We start from the raw sequence: 19672 nt of genomic DNA, 5'->3' as shown, positions 1-19672 counted from the left end.
CAGGAGGCGCCCCCGCTCCGCGCTGCAGCTGCGTCGCCGCACGCCCGGCCTAGTCCCGGGAGAGTGCGGGGAGGCAGCCCTGCCGCCGAGGTCCAGGGCTGCATTTCCATGGAAGCGCGGCCCCAGCCGGGTGAGGGGGCCGAGGAGGAGTGGGCGCCTCGGAACCAGGAAAAGAGCGTGCAAGTCAGAGGGCGGCGGGAGCCACCCGCTCCACCCTTGGCTTGCCGGTGCACGGACGGCTTGGAAAGCGCGCGTTGTGCGCGTCGACAAGAGCCATCTGCACTTGAGGACACTTGTTTCCTCGGTTGTAATTTTTCCCCCATCCTTCTCCCTCCACGTTCCTATCCTTCTACCTCCTGTCCTCGTCCCAGCTTCCATCATGTTTGGGTACAAACAACAGCAAACTGGTCCTGTGGTCCAGGCGCGCGCTGGTCGCTGGAAAGGCTCCACCAAGGGCACCGGGGCCCTGTCTCCACGTACGTATCGGCCCCTGTGGTAAACGTGGAGTGGGCAGTTCTGTAAGGGTGCAGTGAGTGGGTGTCCACGGGGTTCAGGGAGCGAGAGAATAATGCCGAAGAGGGATTCTGATTTTGGTTGGGGGGAGAAGGGAGGGAGTCCTAGGAAGGAGAGACCCTCACCTTTCGCCCACCATCGAATCGGGGCTCCAGCTACTCTTGTTCATTCCCTATCCCAATCAGGTGCTGGTGCTGCTGACGGCGAAGACAGACGCAGGAGAAGCCCTCTGCCGCCTCGCGCCTTTCCCCCCGGCCACTGGCGAGCAGTGCAGTGGCGCCATCTGGCCACCAGGGGGAGACGCCATGCGGACGCATGGCTTTGGAGTCTTGGGGGATGGAGGCAAGAGCGCCCCCCACCTGAGAGCACCTTGTGCTGAGGCCTCGACTGGGGCGCAAGGGTATCTGAGAGTGGAAAGGATACTGGTTGTAGATGCCTCCTACCTCCACCCCCGCCCTGGTGCTTTTCAGAGAGGCTGGGTCAGGGGCAGCGGACTAGGGGCCGAAAGTGTTAAATTCCTCGATGTCTGCCCCGCAAATATAGGGCCCGCAATTCCAGCTTATTTCGTTGATTTTTTCGTGGATGCACGAGGTGGAACTGCCTCCCATCAAAGGCATTCTTGGCTCCAAACGTTGATCCCTTTACTTTCTTAAGCCTCCCGCGGCCTTCAACACCAGCGAGTCGATGTCAGATGAGGGACTCTGCAGTCCCCAAGTTGTCCGCGGGATGGCGGGATTGGATAAGAAAAGACTCCGCCGTCGGGCACTGTCCTGAGTGAAGTGCAGTTCGGACACCTGGAGGATTTAAGCGATGTACCGGTGAGGCGTTTTTTACTCCAGGGCTGAGAGGTATGTGTCTTGTCCGCTTATTTTAGACAAGAAAGGACAGGTTGCTAAATCTTCATTCAGGAGGAATTAAAACTCTCTGCCCTTGAACTTGGCGCCTGGAACATGATGGAAGACGCTAAAGGTATCCATCCCAGCCAACCCCTTTTATGACCCCCTCTTCAGGCTGACACCCATGTAGCCTCCACCAGCATAATCAAGTTATAGAACATTCCCCTCACCCCAAAATATTCCCTCCTGCAGAATATTTATAGGCATCAACTGAAAGCCTTAGATGAAAAAAAATCCCATTCCTTTCCTGACTGCCTGTTTTCACCTGTGGTACTTTTGCCTTGGTTCATAAAATGGTACAAAGGAAGCCACAGTCCTCTGACCCCAGCCCCCATGTCTGAAGAGGATGACAACCAGCACCATTTATTGAGTATCCACTGTAGCCAGGCACCTGCTAGGCACTTCTCTGTCATCTCATCTGATTGTCACACCCCATCTGTCCTTCTACAAGTGAGGAAACTGAGTGAGAAATTAAGCACCCTGCGCATATGAACAAGGCAGTGTTCTTACAAAGAAAAAGTCCTGGGGGGTGAAGGTGGGATTTCCCAGAGTGTTCTATCCTATTTCAGAAGAGGGGGTGGGTAGGGGAGGACAGAGACTCCCTCTGGTTCTGCGGAAGGTAGCTGGGGGGCTGGCTTCTCCATGAACAGGGCTCTGCCAGTTTCCATTAGCAACGTGTGCTCACATCCCTGCCCGACTGGTCTGGGTGGGTGGTGCCAGCCCCTTGACTTCTCCAAGGAGACTGCACACCAGCCCCCTCCCCTGGGTACCATGAAGCCATCCTGGGCCAGCAATGCCCCCCGAGAACTGAGGGAGAACAGACTGAGGGGGCCACCTGAGGGGCACACTCTGAGTCTGTTCTCACTTCTGAGCCCGTGGCCTGCCATCTCCTTGGTTTTGGTGACATGTGCGATTTAAATTAAAATAGATTTTAATTGCCAATTGATCATATATCTTTAAATGATGACTTGTCTTTTACCTGATGTGAGGAAAACGGAAAATAAGTTAACATGCTCTTCTGGTATAGTGCTGGGCTCCCGGATCTGAGAAATTTAAAGAACTATTAAAAGGCGTTTTACTTAAGTATTTACTTCCAGACCTCTCCATGTTTCTTTAACTCTGCTAGCTACAACATAAAAGAATTTTCTCAGCATAGACTGATGTGGAAGAGGGCAGTTAGATTGACAAGGTCAAGCCAAAGGAATCCACTTTTTGTGTCTATGATAGAGGATCAGATACCTGATAGTCTGGCCTGAAGGCACCTTCCAGAAGTGGCCGGTCCTTCTCCACCAGCTTGTACAGCCACGTCCTCCAAACATGAGAAGACGTGGCTCTGGGTAGGAAGAAGTGTGTGCTGCAGACTGCAGCACGGTGCCCACAGCCCCTGGGCACTCCCTGTTCCCACACGTGCCAAGGGCTGCCTGCTGCCAGAGCCTGCCAGTCTTTGCCTGAAGGAGGAGCAGGAGGGTGCTAGACCCTTGGGACAGTTGGCCAGTGCTGGGAAGTTCATGGTCTTCCACCAGTTTCAGGTGGAAGTTGGTGGATAAAGAGCAGCTTCCTTGCCCCAGGCAGAACGACTGGGAGACACGTTCTGTACCACCTCCCAGAGGTCTCCAGTGGGACTGAGCCCCAGTTGCCCTCAGTGGCAATCTGCTCATTAACACACCCAGGATAGCTTCTTTCCTTTCCCTGTCTCACTTTCCCCCTTCCTTGTTGGTCCTTCCTGGGATCCTCTCCCTTATTAACTACTTGCATATGAGTCCCTGTCTCAGGATCTGCTTCTGGGGGACCCCAAACTAAAATACAGATACTTGAGGTTTTACTTCTGCCTTCATCTTGGACTTGGTGTTGGTCTCTTGGCGCTCACCCGGGACCTAATGGCCCATCCCAATGACCTCTTCCCTCATGTGTTTCTTGGGAATGTCCACCATTCATGCATCTTCTGTCCTAATTAGAGTTTGGGGTGGCAAGGAATCAGTGAGCCCAGGCAACTGTGTAACGAGGGACACAGAGACTAACCAGCAGCTGGCCAGTCACCTGGCTCCTCATTGTCAAGCCTGGGAGGTACAGCCACCCTCATGAAGATCCGGACCTACTGCTCTCCTTCTCTCAGGATCCGCCCTGAAGGCCAGTGACTTGGTCTTTTCCCATCAGAAAGGAGCTCCCAGCTGCTCTGAGCACAGCTCACATTTCTACCTCCCAAGAAAGAGAATATGATTGGGTCAGGCAGGCACCCTCCAGTTTGCAGAGTCCCCATTGGTCAGGTTCTGGGTCCAAAACACCTGATGGGCAGTTGGCTTCCCTAACGTCCAGCCTACATGGTGACCTTTGGCTTGGGTGTGCAGGACACAGGGACACACAGCACAGGCACAGAGTGTGAGAGCCACTCTCATGACTCAGAAGAGGCTATGGAGATGGCATGTTAGGGACTGAATTGTGTCCACGGGGCGTGCACGAAAACACTGCTCCCGGCCAGAGAGCCTTCTTCGAACTGTCAGTGAGATGGAAGAAGAGGATGTAAGAGCAGATGACAAATCCCTAAGTAAGTGGACTCCAGATCCAAAAGTATTCTCCACGAATTCTCTCACGTTTCTGAGACACACGTAGGAGAGAACATATCCCTGCCCAGGAAAGGAGCTCAATAGCTATTGAAAAACCCCCGAGAAGGGTGGCGGTGTCCCAGCGTGGTTGGGAGGGTTTGGAGCAACGACAAGCTCCCTGTGTGTCTGGTCCCCCTGAGGCAGACTTCTGCAGAGGAGAGTTGCATTTCTTCTTGTCTCTCTAGGACCTGGATCAGAGTTGCTCAAACTTTGGGGTACAAATGAATCACCTTGGATTTTGATAAAATGCAAATTGCGATTGTGCAGGCCTGAGATTCTGCCTTTCTAACAAGCTCCCGGGGGCCGCTGCTGCTCGCGCAGGACCACCCTTGGGGAAGTGAGGGCCTAGATGACAACACCAAATGTCTTGCTAAAGATGACCTTATTAAATTCTCTATAGGAAGCCTGCTAGAATGATTGCCACCCCAAAAACAAGGGCACAGAAGCTTTTTAAAATGGTCTTTGAATCGTTTGGGAAATAAATAAAGAGCCGTACGAGTAAAAAGTAATCCAAAATATATGTTGACCATTAGAGCCAGAAGAAATATTAGTATTGTTTTGTAACAACTCCCTCCTGGAATTTTCCAGATGAGCAAACTGAGGACCAGAAGAGGGAAACACTCTGCCCCAGGGCACACAGCCAGGTGACTGGTGGCAGAGGCAGGAGACTCGCAGGGAGGTCTCCCTGCTCACGTGCCAATGCACTTTCCACAATGACACCCTGCTAGAGAGGCAGAGCACACGGTGAACTTACCTATCTTCAACAGTAAGACCACGTGACTGTAACACATTTTTACAAAGCACGAACCGTGAGAAGAAGCCTGTACCACAAGTCAGAAGATGGCTTCTGTCATGTGCAACCTTGGACGAGTTACTTACGCTCTCTGAGCCTATTACCTTGCTGGTTAAAAAAAATCAAAAAGGATACAGCTGCCCTTCTTAATTCAAAGGGCATCACAAGGGGTTGAGAAGGTGTGGAATCATTTGAAAATGGTGGAGCTGAACTCCCGGTGGGAATCCCCTCACACACACCTCTTTACGACAAGGACTTCAGCAAGGTGAGGGAGGTGAGCGGGACGCTCCTCGAATGGGTGAGGACAGAGCGGGTGTGGAGGAGAGGAGAAAGCTGGAGAGACAGGCCCAGGCTAGGCTCTGGAGTGAGGGGTGACCCAGGTAGAGAATGTTCTTGAGGTGCACTGTCTGGGTATTTCTGCAGTGAGGGAAATGTCCTATCCTTGTGCTCTCCAATACGGCAGCCACTAGCCTCATGTGGCTATCAAGCACTGGAAATGTGGCTAGTGTGACTGCGGAACTGATTTTTAAATTTTATTTAATTCTCATTAATTTAAATTTAAATAACCACATGTGGCCAGTGGTTCCCATATTGAACAGGGAAGATCTAGACCATACGCAACATTTGTTTGGAGCTGTAAAATGAAAAACATGTGTTAGCCCTTCTTACCTTCCTATAAATGCTAATTAATGTCATCACAATTAACCATTGTTCACAGCTCTTCAACTGCTCTTATGAAACCTTCAGTTCACTCTGAAATGAACAGCCACAGTGGCAAGGGTTAGGGAATGGGGTGGGAGTGGGGATGTATCTTTATCTCTGCACACACTCTTTCTGCCGTCAATCATAAATGCCTCAGGCTGGATAAAATTCCATAAAAAATAAAGAGGTTTTTAAAAAATATTAGGAGTCTTGGTTGATTCCTAACTATATATCTGGCAGGATGGGGTGGGGCAGGGGGTGTGGGGACACTCAGAAATGCCCATTACTGTTCAGCTGGAGGGAGGAATGGAGCCACCTTCCACAGGTTCTTAATCTTTTGTGTACCCAAGACCCTTTGACAGGCTGAAGAATCCTATAGGAACCTTCTCAGAAGAATGAATTTAGGTTATAAAGGAAACGAGACTGAAATAGAATTCTACCCCTTGGGAATGAGGAACTAATTAAGAGCTCCTTAATTTAAGCGGAGTGACTGAGTCCCTCTTCTTAGCCACCACTGTCCCCTCCCTCACCAGCTGCCTCCTTTGCCAGCTCAAGGTGAGTCAGGATGAGAAGAACAGTCAGGATTTGCCTTCTTCCCTGGAAGTCATGACATTGGAAGGCAGAAGGACTGCCTTCTGTGTCAGAGAAGAGTGTCTGAAGTCACCACGGACTATGTACGTGTCGTGGTGAGACAGTAGAGGGACAGTATTGCCCGGAGGCAGAATGTTAGTGTTAATGGGCGCAGGAGCTGGCTGAGGGGCTAAGAGGTGGGCTGCAGCGATTGCTTTCATGTTAACCCTTCCGACTGCCATTTCACTCCTTTCTCTGGACATAATGACATTTTGTAAAATTAGGCATAATATCAGCAACAGGAGAAAATAACAAGGCAAATTGAATACCACTCTTGATGCAAACACCCTTTTAAAGTTTACCACCCTGATCCTATGCAATTAGACGAAGCAATTACGGACGCTGTTGTCAAGCGCCCCCCAAGACCCATCAGTTGAAAAGAAAGGCTCTAATGGAGACTTGGGCAATACGGCTGGAGAGACTGCATGTGCAGGGGATGCTGAAACAATAATCGCAGCTGGGTTAATTAATCACATGAGGAAATGGGATACAAATTCATCTTGCAGAAGTAACCCAGAGCATTCAAATGCAAAAGGTGCAGAATAAACAAAGCAATCCATTCTTATTTGAATCCTTACTTGTAATGATGGTAAAGTTGGAGGATCATGCTCTGATTGAGTTCAACTATGTGGTTGAAAAGTAAGAGAAGGCAATGCTGATGAATGCTTTCATAATGAGCCCAGGATAATAAACTGGTAACATGACATCCGACAGGGATTTTTCCATTCTTAGGTTGTTTTTTTCCTTTTTGTTCTCCCAGCATTTATAGTATACATGTTTATGCAACATTATAACCTTCACAGATTCTGATAAAGTGAGTCTTAAAAGCAAATTTATTTCTTTAAATATCCTAACACCACATTAATTTAAAAGGTTCTTCAGATTTTGCAAAGCATGAAAGTTATTCAAATAGAATTTACATGAATATTTTATTGCATGTTCAGTAATAGTTGCAAAGTAGCTGTTTGTGGTTGTGTCAGGCACTAAACATACTTTCATATTAAATACCAACACTTTAGAGCTATCTGCCGAAAATTTCAATAAAGTCCGTTTCTAAAAGGTGTGATGGGTCAACTCCCGTCAGTGAAAGTAACACAATGTGCCATGCCATTTTGTACACAATTCAAGCTTTTAATAAGCTTCAAAATATGTGCCCTTTCTGAGTAAATAAACAATTTAGATGCAGTGTTAATAACTGTCAGAACCAAAAGTAGACTTGATCAAATATAGTATCTCTGAGGAGTAGGACTAGGATATTTTAGGTTTTTATTTTTAACTTCTACACTGTTTGAATATATATTTCTATATGTGTAATAACTCTGATAATAATAATTCCAACAATGATAGCTAAAGGTTTGTCTTTTCAAATATACAGTTGAGCAGAAAAATTCTCAAGCTATCCAAATGATTTTTATATGAATGAAAATTCCTCCATTTTATCTGACTTCAGAAAATTAAGGATAATGCTAATAAAATCTACTCATCTATTTTAATTGCATTATTGGTTCTTAATGATTTCAAACTTACTCAAGACCACCCCGTAGTTTAATACACTCTACAAAAATTATAGCTAACACTGTCTAGATAAAATTTAAGGAAATTCATCCTTTTCTTCTTTTAAAGAGTATTATCCTTCCCCCCTTCCCAAGACCAGGAAGTGGTCTCCAGCTTACTAAAAGCAAAACAATGCCCCCTCCTCTCTCTCTGCTGGCTGCCTCCTTGGGCTTCTTATTCCACTCCTCCCTTCCTTCCCAAGGAGCCCCACATTCCTAGTGCCAAGCCCACTTCTTCCCCAGCCCCCTCTCACCCTGAGTCCAGGCCTTTACCATCCAGCAAAGTCTGCGTTCTTGAAGATAGGAAGGCCCACCCACAGCCCCACTCCTAGAACCGAGTGTGTGCAGGGCACGGAGAACAGTGCCTGCCGCCGTGGATGTTTAATACGTGGTCATTCCCTTCAGTCCTGTCCTTGTTACTGCCATCAGTATCACCATCTGAAGGCTGAGTACTGGCTTAAAGTCCCAACTCTGCAGTCAACTAATCTTTTAGGTCAAACTTACTTTTGTGATGGTGGGGTGACAACTCTACTCAAAATATCTATGTCTCCCTTTCTTGTTCTGTAGAATGGGATAACAGTAACCTAGTCCCAGAAACACTGGGTGAATTAAATATGATTATGGATATATAGCCTTTAGTGTGGCCCTAGTTAAGTAAGCTCTCAAACAATGTCAGATCATTTTATTAGCTACCAGTTGGTGTTGTCTTCAGTTTTTTTCTCCCAGTCCTGACTGGTTCTACATATCATTTCAAATAAATCTTAATAAATACAATTTTATATGTTCTTGTTTTAAAAAGTTGAAGAGTTCCTCACTATCGATACAATAAAATACCAAGTTTTGCTTCTGGGCCTGGGAGGCCTCCCCCTTTAGATGCCCACCCACTTTCCATTCATCGCCCCACTGCTGGCCTCCGAAGACTGCTGCCTCAGCCCAAAAACTTTTCTGGTCTACCCTAAAATTCAGCACCTATTTCCTGTACTGGTACCCAATGTCTAGATTTTCTTTTGATTGACGGTGGGGTTTGGTTCTTCACATGCATCCCAGGCAGGCCAGCAGTGACTCTGGGCTCAATCCGAGTCACGCTCCCAGTAGGCCCTCAATCAAGGTATGCTGTTGCTGCTGAAATAAAATGAGAAAACGCTATAAAACCCACAAAGCATGGTGGAAATCAAAGGTGTTAATTAAAATAGCACTTTTACATAGATTATTAATCATCATCTTGATGAAAGAACTCTAAAGTACATCACCAATGAATCCAGGATCGTTACAGCTGATCCATCTTTCTTCCTGGCATTTGTTACCTAATGAACCTTAAATGTTTAGCTTGTGAGAACTCTAATATGAATCCAAGTAATAGGCTATGCTGAGCTCTCCTGGAGGAATTACTAGAGGGAAAATGGGCACCATTTATAAAGCTCTGGACCAAATGTGTGAAAAGCAAAGAAGTTTTTCAGATAAAAATGCACACATTTTCCAGTTTCCCCCAGTGTCAGCACCCAACGTGACCAGGTGTATCAGCCTACAGTCTCCCCTGGCGTCAGCACCCGACGTGACCAGGTGTATCAGCCTACAGTCTCCCCTGGCGTCAGCACCCGACGTGACCAGGTGTATCAGCCTACAGTCTCCCCTGGTGTCAGCACCCAATGTGACCAGGTGTGTCAGCCTGTAGTCTCCCCTAGTGTCAGCGCCCGACGTGACCAGGTGTATCCACCTACAGTCTCCCCCAGTGTCAGCGCCCGACGTGACCAGGTGTATCCACCTACAGTCTCCCCCAGTGTCAGCGCCCGATGCGACCAGGTGTGTCAGGCTACAGTCTTCCCTGGTGTCAGTGCCCGACGTGACCAGGTGTGTCAGGCTACAGTCTCCCCCGGTGTCAGCACCCAACGTGACCAGGTGTGTCAGCCTCGGTTTATCCTGCTTTCTGAGGTTAAGACAGCTTTAACTGAAGACAACACCACCAGGTTTCCTTCTATGCTCTCCAAAGTCAGGACTTGGAATATTCCATGACAAGCTGTCAGTCGGACAGATACAAAGTTCTTTTCCACACGGCTATAATTGCACTTGGCAATACACTGCATCAAACAGTGACCCATTTCGTCATCAGGGAAAGCTTTACCTTTGGTATTTCAATTGTTCCCTTAAGGTGGAAGAATCTGTTTTGAATAGTTCTATATTATAACTTTTTTGTGTGTGTGTGAGGAAGATCAGCCCTGTGCTAACATCTGCCAATCCTCCTCTTTTTTTGCTGAGGAAGACTGGCCCTGGGCTAACATCTGTGCCCATCTTCCTCCACTTCATTTGGGACGCCGCCACAGCATGGCTTGACAAGCAGTGCGTCGGTGCGCGCCCGGGATCTGAACCGGCGAACCCCGGGCCGCCGCAGCGGAGCTCACGCACTTAATCGCTTGCGCCCCCAGGCAGGCCCCTGTATTCTAATTTTTTGAGGCAATTTTATAGCTTTACATCTGCCAGGCCAATGAAACCTGCTAGAGCAACTATCTGTATTTGGAGACTTCCTGTTGAAAAGGACACTTTTTAATTATTTTTTTCTTTAACATTGTGTTTTGAAATTATTTTAGACTTTCAGAAAGTTGCAAAAATAGTTCAGAGAGTTTCCATCTGCCCTGACCCAGATTCCCCTCACATGTACCTGTCATATAACCATAGAATGATTATCCAAACCCAGACATTACCATGGGCACAATACTCCTAACTTCAACCTTGATTGGGATTCCACGGCCTTCCCACTGACATCCTTTTTCTGGTTCAGGATCCCACTTTCCATGTAGTTGTCATCTCTCTTTAGTCTCCCATCTGGGCAGTTCCTCAGTCTCTCCTTGTCTTTCACGACCTTGAAACTTTTAGAGAGTACTGGTCACTTACCTTATAAATGTCTTTCAATTTGGGTTTGTCTGATGATCTCTCAGGAGATTGAAATTGTGCATTTGGGGCAAGAATACCACAGAAGTAATGTACTCTCAGTACATGGTATCAGAGACGTTGACGTAGCTTATCACTGGTGATGTTAACCCTGATCATTTGGATAATTTGGTGTCTGCCTGGTTTCTCCACTGTAAGGTTACTATTTTTCCCTTTGTAATTAACAAATATCTTAGGAGAGGGACTATTTAGACTCTGCAGATATCCTGATTCTTTTCAAACTTCTCCCTCTGATTTTAGCATCCAGCGAGGGATCTTGCCTGTAGCAATTACTAGTGTGATGTTGGCCTTCTGGTGGTTCTGTACTTCTCTCATTCACAAGGACACTTTTGAACAGATGTGTGGGTATTTCAAAACAAAGTCCGTGCACTTGAAACTTTCTTCCTAATAGTAACTTCCAGAGATCTTAAAAGCTATCCCCAGGGACAGCTCCGGGTATGTGCTTGCCTCCCTTACCTCAACTGTGATTTCTCATAGTAGAAGTTTGGTCTCCTTAAAACAAACATTAAAGGTAACCTCAAAATGAAACGCTACAAAAATGACATTATGAACAGCGAGAGAAGGGGTGGAAGGAAGTGGAAGTGTTGATGCAGAGCAAGCAACCCCAAGATGCCCACTGCTCCTCCCCGAGTTTTTATATGCTTTTGGGAAGCAGGCATGATTTTTAAAATGAAGTAAATTTAAAATATGCTGTTTATATCTCCATTTGTGGATATTTATTGTTGTGTTTATTAACTGGAAACTTCTTTCAAAGGACATAGCAGCTTGTCCTCAAAAAGCTGGTAAGAACACACTAATGTGGCCACAAACTTCTGCTTTGGCCTGTTTCGATGATGGCTCTGAATATTCACTTTCAAGTAGAGTACCTTATTCTTTGATTGGTTTCCTAGAAAAAACATGGTCAAAGGGTGAGGGTTGTTTGCCTAGGAGATGGAGGATAAAGCAATCTTTCACCCTCAGATATAAAAGGCATTAAAAAAAAGAACTTGTTGTAAAAGGGTCAAGGCTGCCCAAGAGCTGAGTCATTCAAAACCCACAGGGAAAGTAAAGGTGATTTTGATTGTCATGGGTAGACATTTGGAAACAAACGGGACTGAAAAAAAGGTTGTTCAAAACATGATCTGCCCAGCTCAGCTGAAATCCAAAGTCTGATTCTGAAGTGATCCTCTTGCTGTCAGAGTGACCCTCACCTGGTCAGGTGAGCTCTTGATACTGAGGGAGGGAAGTGATGTGGGTGCTGACTTAGCCTCCCGCATTGTGAAAGGGGCTGTGTCTTTAGAGTCTTTGTAACGAGGGATGGTGAGGTCAGGACAAGTCAATTTTAGATGACAACTGCTCATCAATCTTTAAAAGAAAATGAATTTTAATAACCTTAGGTCACATTTGTTTAGTGCTTGCTGTATTCAAGCACTGTTCCAACTGCTCTACATACGTCACCTTATTTATTCCTTACCACAGCCCCGTGTGGTGGGTGCTACCTAGTGCGCCCATCTCACAGATAGGAAACCACATCATAGGGAGGTTGAAGTTCCCCGAAATTGCACAGTAAGTGGCAGACCTGGGATTCAAACCCAGGCCATCTGAAGTCAGAGCTCATACCTTAACCTGCCTGCTCTACCAGCTACAAAATAAGTGGCTCATCAGGTAGCATCAAATAAAAGGCAAATGTTATCTTCCATAATGTGAAATGTCAGCGCAGATGCTTAGAAAAACTGCCAGCAGCACCACCTATTAATCAATAGTCCCTCTTAGCTGTTACCACATCTCATAGCCATCATATTTGCCTATGGGGGTGTTGACAGCTCCTCTGTGCCACACTGAAGTCATGAAGCAAAGGTGCATCTTCCTACCTGAGTGCAGGCTTACCTGAAACAAAACTCCCTTTCCCACCTGCCTTCCATCAAGGAGGGGCCATGGGATCAGAAAGGGTCCATTTGTCATGGGCACTCAATGTCCTGACTGGCTCCAGGCAAAGCCAGTCTCAGCTAACCTGAGGGCTCTTTTAATGAAAATAAGCCCCAAAGCAAGCAAAACGTCTTTTAATACAATCATACTTGGGTAATTATGGACAAGAGTAAGTTAAAGTAAAATGCTACTAGAAGGAATATGTATTCTTTACATGAGACTGGAGTCTTTGGAAGAAAACTAATAGCCCCTGGCTATGGCTCAGTGTGTTTTGTCGTAGTGAATTCAAGAGGAGAGCAGCGGCAGCATCGCTGTCAGGGAGCTGAAATGGGACGGGCAGTGACCACAGTGGTCCCTGGGGCCACTGCCCTCACTCTGGAGCAGCAGATCCCCAGGCAGGGAAAACCCCCCTGATACCTCACTGAAGAAGGAGCCACCAGAGTTTGCAAGAAAGAAGGAGGAATTGAAATCTGGGACTTCTTTCCTTCTTGTAAGGAAACAAGTGTCCTAAGGGAGGCGGGGAGGAAGGAGACTAAAGAGAGGCAATTGGAGGAGGGCAGGGAGAATGGGGGAGATAGTTACCCTGCCCACTCTTCAAAGGGTCCATATAAACATCACCTAAATTTTTTATTCCACCGGGAGTAATGGCTCCCTGAGGTGTCAGGAGGAATGTAGTATCATTGAATTAATTCCTATTATATACAGAACATTCCACCACAGAGAGACACCAGCTCTGTGCAAGAACTTGCCTCCTGGCTTGAGCTCCAAACCCCTAGCTCTAACTGCTTTTCATGGGCTTCTTTTCATCATCCACATTAACTCAGATTTCTTCATACTGTCTCTCATGCACATAGGGTCACCAGTAGTTTTGGGTTTGAATTTGGAAGGATGGGGTAGAGCAGCACAGTGATATTCTTTGTGTGTGTGAACAATTTCTAATTCAGGTGTTCTGGTCATATATTGCTGTGTAATGAATCACCCCAAAACTTAGTGGCATAAAACACCATTTGATTCTGCTCACAGATTCTGCTGGTCATGGATTCAGACAGGGCACGGTAGGGACAGCTCACCTTTGCTCCTCAATGTCTGGAGCCTCAGATAGTCTGAGCTGGGTGGTAGAGGTCCACCTTCCGAGAGGGCTTCTTCACTCCCATGTCTGGCCTCTGGGCTGGGGTGGCTGAGGGATGGGCTTAGCTGGGACTGTCAGGCAGAATGCTTTCATGTGCCTTCACCAGCATGGCAGTCTCCGAGGAACTGAACTTCTTACAAGGCAGCTCAGAGCTCCAAGAGCTGACGCTCCTCAGGGAAAACACAAAACCTTTATGATTTTTCTGACCTGGAGTTGGAAGTCAAATAGCTTCACTTCTGCCAGGCACTACTGGAGGAAGTAGTCAGAGAGTCTGCCCAGATTCATAGGGAGAGAAGAGAGACCTCCCCTCTTGATGGAAGGAGTGTTCAAGAATTTGTGGCCACAAATTTTAAAGCTGCCACAATGGGGTGTTTTTTGAAACCAGAGACTGCTTCTGCCAGGTGTTTATTTCTCAAGAGAGTTTTCCAGAACACCACTTAGACTGCTGCTCTGGGTATATTCAAGTGATTCTTAAACTGTAGGGTGTATAAGAATTGCTGGAAGCTTGACCCCGGCTCCATCCCCAGAGTTCCTCTCTTACTGGTCTACTTACTGCCTGTAACCTGCACCCAGGTCATTCTGATACTTCTGTTTATTATTTGTTATTTTTTCTTCTTGTACCCTCTTTTCCTTCTTAACTGGTTTGGAAATTATACAACCTATTTCTATCCATTTAGTGGAAACCTTAAAATTTTACCTTGCTTATTTAATAAAGTCTAATGCTAATACTTTAACATTTCTCCTGAATAATACCTTCGAACATTTAACTCTGATTGCCCACTTCTCAACTTAAATCCTACTGTTGTTTAATATTTTAGTCCTATACATTTTGGGCTTCAGTCTTATCCCAGACACTGTGAGTGCACTGCCATATCTCCCCAGTCCCCCCTGCAAGTCACTGGCAGCTTCAGTGGGCAGTCCTTTCACACATTATGGCTTCGTATCTCAAGCACCTGCATTTCTCTTCTGAGGGTTTCCACTGTTGCAGGAGCATGCTCTACCTGCAGCAGGCCAGAAGAGTGACACCAAAGAGCAATGTTCAGCTAATGAAGGACAGAAGTTAGTGGGTAAATACCCCAACTTCCTCACCTCTTGGGGAAAACATTCTGAGGAGTGCTACACACAGACTTTCAGAGGATCTCTAGCAGGATGGAGTCCCAGTTGTCAACAGCAGTTACCTGCTCCTTAATCTACCTTATGCTGGCTTCCTCTCTTCCGTCTCACTTCTCCACTCCCCTAGCAATGCTTCCTGTCATCACCTCCCAAATAAATGACTTGCAACCAAATGCTTGTCTCAGAGTCTGCCTGGGGAAGAACCTGAACTAAGACAGGCCCTGCAAATTAAAGATTTTTGTTATTTTATGCAGAAAAAACTTTAGAAATACCATGCTTATCACCAACTTCTTTGCTCATCATCCCTTCTTCTATCCCTGACCTTTCTTCTTGAATCATTTTCCTTCTTCTTAAAGAATGTACTTTAAAAGTTCCTTGGTGAAAACTGTCTGGTTTTGTTTTTATGTGAATGTGTCTTTATTTCACTTCACTTTCATCCTTGAAGGCTGTTTTGGCTGGGCATAAAATTCTAGGTTGGCATTTACTTTCTTTTTGTTGGCTTCCATTGTCGATGTTGTGATATCTGCTGTAACACTAGCTATCATTACTTTGCATGTGGTCTCGCTTTTCTCTCCGGCTGCCTCTAAGATCTCCTCTTGGTTGCTGGGGTTTTTGCAGTATAATGTGTTTAAGTGTGTTTTCCCTTTTATTTATCTTGGTAGGTAAGGGTTGCATTTTCTATACCTGTACATAATATCTTTGGTCAGTTCTAGAAAATTCTCAGCCACTATCTCTTCAAATATTACTTCTCATTGTCTCTTATCTCTTCTGGTATTCTGATTAGATATCTGTTATATCTGCTCATTTTATCCTTCATGTCTCCTTATCTCTTGTTCATATTTTCTATCTGTTTGTTTCTCTGTACTGCATTTTGGGAAATTTCTTCAGCTCTATCTTACAGTTTACTAATTTTTAATTATGTGTAATCTTTAGTTTAGCTCATCCAGTAAGTTTGTTTTTATTCCAACAACTACATTTTTATTTCTAAAATTTCTAATTGGTTCTTTTTCAAATCCGCCCTGTAATTTTTTATTTCTTATTGCTTCCTCATTTTTGTGAGTCCATCTTTCCTACATAGCTTTTCTATATTCTGTATGTGAAATTTCAATATCTGATGTCCTGGGGTTTAAATCTGTTATTTGTCATTACTGCTGACTCTCATTCATGGAGAATTTTTTCCTTGTGCGTTTGATAATCTTCAATTTTAAGCTTGTATTTGGTCCTTTAATGTGTAGACAACCTAAGAGCCTAAATTGAAGATTCTTTCCTCCAGAGTGGATTTGTAATTGATTCTGCAAAGATCCAGGGGTACTAATAACCTGGGATCACTTTTGCCCCCTTCCTGGGGTCTCAAGGTCTCTTCCCATATCCTCAACTCCCCTCTCCCCTCAATACACACATATATACCCTTTAACTTTGGAAATGCTGATAATGGCCTTTGTGTGTATGTGTGCCTATCTTCTGGTTCTCCACTCGGGTTTTAGCTCGCTGTTGTTTTTGCTACTCCTTCCTACCTTCATTAGAGGTTTCCTTACATCCTGCAAGCCCACCAAACCTCTCATTGTTCATAGTAGAAGGGCCCCTCAGGGACTTTGACCCACCATACTGCTCAAAGTGGAAGTGATTTATATGTTTCCCTATCTCTGGTTCACACATAGGGTAACACTGTGGAATACCATATTTGTGTGTGTGTGTGTGTGTGTGTGTGTGTGTGAGTTTGTATTATTGTTCAGCAAATATTCACTCTCCTCTCCTTCCCCACAGGAGAAGTCTCTTCCCTTTTCTATTGATGTTAGATTTGGCTATATGACTTTTATATTGCCTTTGGCCAATGGAACGTAGACAGAAGTGACAGTGTCTCAGTTTGAAGCAGATGTTTTAAAAGATATTGGAATTCTCTGCCAGTGCTTTTGAACTTCTACTGTTACCACAGAGGAATATGTCCAAGGTAGCCATTGCTCCTTCATCTTGGGGCCCAGAATTAAGGACGCACAAAGTAGTGTTAAACCCCATAACCTGGAGAAGAGCCATTGCAACTGAACCACAGACCTGGAGCAAGAAAAATAAATATTTGTTGTTGTGAACCGCTGAAATTTGGGGGGGTAATTTATTAAGCTACATTATCACAGAGAAGATGAATAATACAACACATGTGTGTATCTAAAATAGCATTGTGTTGTGGGCAGGGTAAGGTGGGGTGGGGTCATAAACCACTTTTAGACTCCTAAAGTAGAAGGAGGCCCTTCCTTTGTTCTAGGAAGGACCATTTTGGTAAGCCCTTTCTATCAAGCAAATGTGAGGCAGGAAAATACTTATTTCATTGTTATTGAGGAAGCCTTTCAGATTGAGATATTAAATATCCCATTTAATCCTGAAAAGTGTTGTCTTTATTAGAACAGAGACCATCTCCACTGAGATTATGAAGACTGAAACTGGTCTTTTGTTTCCTGGGACTTGGGACCATGGACACAGAGAAGGAAGACAAAGTGAAGGGAATCCCAATTTCAGGGGACGAAATGTGTGGGTCATCAGAGCTAGGCCCAGGAGGGAATCCAGTGTGAAGGATCATACAGTGGACCATAGGAATAGTAGTAGCTAATATTCCCTTTTAAATCTTCCTTTTCTGTGTTGTAGTTTCGCATCTCTCCTTCAGAAAAGTTTGCAAGTATTTTGAGTTAGTTATGTTAGTCTTATTTTCTGTTGCTCTAGCATTCTTTGGGTCCACCCTTTAGGACAAAACATGCAGAGATGCTGCATGATAGAGACGTAACAATAAGGTAGACAGAGGGTATGAGTGTTGCAACCCCATGCGAGAGGCACCAAGTGACCACTGGGATGCATTGGTAGAACTTGACAACATTTCTGGGAATTCTTAGGAATACAAATAAAAATGAACCACAGAAAGACAAGGACCCCTCAGCAGACCCTGAAGAGGGGATCTTGGACACTGTTTGTCAGTATTAAAGGCCCTTGAAGAATAAAGACCAGAGAACAAACAGATGCTTGCTTATTTATCTTTTAACATTTTTAAAGTTTAATATTCTCTCAAAAGACACATATGACAAGTATATGGCTTGATGAATTTCTGCAAAGTGAACACACCCACAAAACCAGCATCCAGATCAATAAAGAGAACATTCCCAACACCCCCAGAAGCCCCCAGCCCCTCTCAGTCACTACCCACCTAAGGGTAACCACTATCCTGACCTCTAACAGCATGGATAGTCTTGCTTGTGTTGTACCTCATATAAATAAAATTACGCAGCATGTATTTTCTTGTGTATGGCTTCTTCCACTCAAGATTGTAATTGTGAGCTTCACCTGTATAGTTGCATACAGTTGTGGTTCATGAATTCTCATTGCAGCATTCATGATGTGAACATAGCGCAATTTACTTATACATTGTATTGTAGATGGGTATTTGGGTAGATTCCAGTTTGGGGCTATTATGAATATTGTTTTTCTGGACATTTTAGCCTATGTATTTTGTTGAACAAATGTATACATTTCAGTTGGGTATATACCTAGTAATAGAATTGCTAGATTTGCTTATTTTTTAAAAATATCATCTATTTCCAAAAGGAATTTGTGATGGATTAAAATAAAAATAAGTCATAGATACAATAAAATTCAAAAGTATTTATTCAAAATTATAGGTCTTTAAGAAAAGAAGGTAGTGTATTTTTATACATGCCCACAAAAAATTAACTGTCATCCCCAAGCATGGTTCATCTTGTTTACCTTCTTTTTGTCAAACAACTAAAACAAACCCTATCTTTTAATGATGGATTACAATTTACTTCTGAATTGCCAGACTACTTTATGTGCAATTTTCACTTCTAATTACTTTAGGGGCAGGGGAGCAGTCTATTACATATACTGTATATGTGCATATATATACTACGAGGTGGTTTACACTTATGTCAAGTAAATTATCACATAGTCAACATAGACCAACTTCAGTCACATTTTATTATAAAAATACTACAATACTACGTCTATGTTTGCCTTAATAGTATTATACCAATAGCAATTTCCTGGTTTTGACCGTGTACTGTGATTATGTAAGATGACTATTTTTGCAACTTTTTGTGTCTTAAATTATTTAAAAATAAAATGTTTTAAATAAAATAGTAATACTAAAAATCTTTTGAAGCTTTCAAATGTACTTTATTCTTCAATCATGTCATATTTTAATGGGTACACAGGGCTATCACTTGACATCAACTATGAGTAGGTTTTGAAACAATTCAGTATTACACCAGCTGGGATGATTACTGATCTCTCCATTCCTTTGGGGTGACTCTGCCAACAGGGGACAGCTTCCATTCTATTCCAATTTGTGTTGCTCTATATGCCCATACAGCAACACAAAAAGTGGCTCCACTAGCTAATACAGCATTACCATATTTGTCATGGAAATCAGATGCCGTTTCCAGTGGCTATGCTTTGCCATTGTTTGCTGAAAGCTTCGAACTAGGAGATGACTTAGTGTGGTCTTGGTCAAGGGAAACATCGTGAAGCTGAAGACAGAACTACGGCAACTGCAGCTGCTGGTTTGTTGCAACTTCGTGTCAAGTACCCTTAAAAATTTTTTTTATTACCCATAATTCTGTACCTACCAGAACTATCTTAATATTGCATATTTCCTTCTACTTTTGTCCCTACGAAGTAATTGCAATTTCATAGTCTACTCTTTTCCATCACCTAATATATTGAAAATATTTCCCCATGTTTTCACATCAATCTTTTCTAATGGCTGCACCAAGTTTAATTCATCCTGACCATTGAATGTTTAAGTTGCTTCCAATTTTCAGGCCGAGGTAAACCAGAGCCATACTGCAGTTCACACAAGCCTCACCGGGGAGGAGAAGGCAGAATGAGCCAGAGGTCCC

The 19672-nt window shown here is 44.5% G+C and overlaps 1 pseudogene; it reads right to left on the bottom strand.

Moving 5' to 3' along the window:
- Positions 1 to 19017: 19017 nt before the first annotated feature.
- On the bottom strand, positions 19018 to 19293 carry LOC101400930 (cytochrome c oxidase subunit 7B, mitochondrial pseudogene; annotated as a pseudogene).
- Positions 19294 to 19672: the final 379 nt, after the last annotated feature.

This window comes from Ceratotherium simum, chromosome 21 (assembly GCF_057802395.1).
Source record: "Ceratotherium simum simum isolate JZ-2026a chromosome 21, ASM5780239v1, whole genome shotgun sequence".
NCBI lineage: Eukaryota > Metazoa > Chordata > Mammalia > Perissodactyla > Rhinocerotidae > Ceratotherium > Ceratotherium simum.
This window is presented reverse-complemented; position numbering and strand designations above follow the sequence as displayed.